The sequence below is a fragment of the Plectropomus leopardus genome, unplaced genomic scaffold (assembly GCF_008729295.1).
Source record: "Plectropomus leopardus isolate mb unplaced genomic scaffold, YSFRI_Pleo_2.0 unplaced_scaffold6773, whole genome shotgun sequence".
NCBI lineage: Eukaryota > Metazoa > Chordata > Actinopteri > Perciformes > Serranidae > Plectropomus > Plectropomus leopardus.
The window spans coordinates 1-1464 of record NW_024674533.1 but is presented as its reverse complement, the minus strand read 5'-3'; the positions used below and the strand labels follow the sequence as shown (position 1 = coordinate 1464).

Genomic DNA, 1464 nt, shown 5'->3' with positions numbered 1-1464 from the left:
TGTGTGTGTGTGTGTGTGTGTGTGTGTGTGTGTGTGTGTGTGTGTGTACAGCTTCAGCGGGAAGTTTGTTTCCCTGTTTCTGTCCAGCTCAAGCTGTTTCCTCATGTGTCCTGCTTTTACTATAACTGTCTGTCTCTCTCTCTGTCCCCGCCCCTTTTTCCTGTTTCTCTCCCCTTTAGGTCAGAAGACTGACTGTTGCCTTGCCAGGTAGGTGTGGTGAAGTGAGGAAATATCCTCACACACATATTCACATATACCCCAGCAGCTTGATTTCTTGGCAGCTGGGGGTATTATTTTCACCCCGTCACTGTTTATAGATATTTTCAACACATGTACATGTGTGTCTGTGTGTACAAATAGAGCGTTACCAGAGTTGTGTGAGTATAAATAGACTTTCTCCGGAGACATAATGACAGAGCGCTGTTTCTCTCTCTCCCTCTGTGTAGTGGACGGAGAAACTCGGCGGTACGGAAGCAGGTAATTATCTGTCATAAGTGTGTGTGTCTTTGTTTTCAGACTGGCTGTCAGCTTCTCACTTTGAGCCACTGCAGCTGTATTTTTAACTCGAGCCGCATGTTTTCTCATGGTGTTCCCCGCCTACAGGGTGTACGGGCATCTAGAGGTTGACAGCACTTTGGTTATTCTCACATAAGACAAACATTTGCATTTATATCTACAGCTGAATCTGTACTGAGATGCAATTTGAAACAACACTTTCATGATCAAAAGCAACTGCTTCATCAGGGAATCTCATGTTTGTGGCTCCCCCTTGTGGGAAGCTTGTATTTTGGCCACCAGCTCTCACTTAACAGAGGAATCAATTTATTGTTGATTTCAAATGAGTCAGATTTTAAACACATTAAAACCACAGTGGGATTCACAAAACAATGGGCACATATATCAGCCAAAATACCTTCCACAACAGTACCTCCCAGAGGTTTCTGGAAACCCCAAACTAACAAAGGAAAAGGGAAAAAGCGCCGTCTCCTAGCAACAGCTGGGTACTGCGCCCTCCCTCTTCCCCCCAAACACACACATAAACGTGTGCACCGATGCATGTGCGTGTGCAGACTTGTGTACGGAAATCCTCCTGACAAGAAGTGTTTGATTTCCTCACCGGCCTCCTGTCTTGTGTTCCTCTGTCAGGAGTTAATTCCTCTCCCCTTATTTTAGGAGTCTGGTGAGGCCATTCCTCTGATGGTCGAGAGCTGCATCCGCTTCATCAGTCGCCATGGTGAGTGAAATCCGCCAGTGAAGTGATAGGTTTAGCATCAGCTTTTCCGGTGCGCTGATTGGTCGCATTGTTGAGTCAAAGTGCGATTGGTTCTGGATAAACTTAAACTGGGAATGATACCAGAACTGCATAGTGTGAAACAGCAAAACACGCAAAATCCCCAGAATGGTTTTCATTTTAACACCTGTGTGTGTGTGTGTGTGTGTGTGTGTGTGTGTGTGTGTGTGTGT

The 1464-nt window shown here is 45.6% G+C and overlaps 1 long non-coding RNA gene across 1 annotated transcript; it reads left to right on the top strand.

Moving 5' to 3' along the window:
* Nucleotides 1-179: 179 nt before the first annotated feature.
* LOC121939939 lies at nucleotides 180-1236 on the top strand. The gene is made up of 3 exons (XR_006105547.1): nucleotides 180-207; nucleotides 447-477; nucleotides 1174-1236. It is a non-coding gene; the product is annotated as an uncharacterized LOC121939939 (long non-coding RNA).
* Nucleotides 1237-1464: the final 228 nt, after the last annotated feature.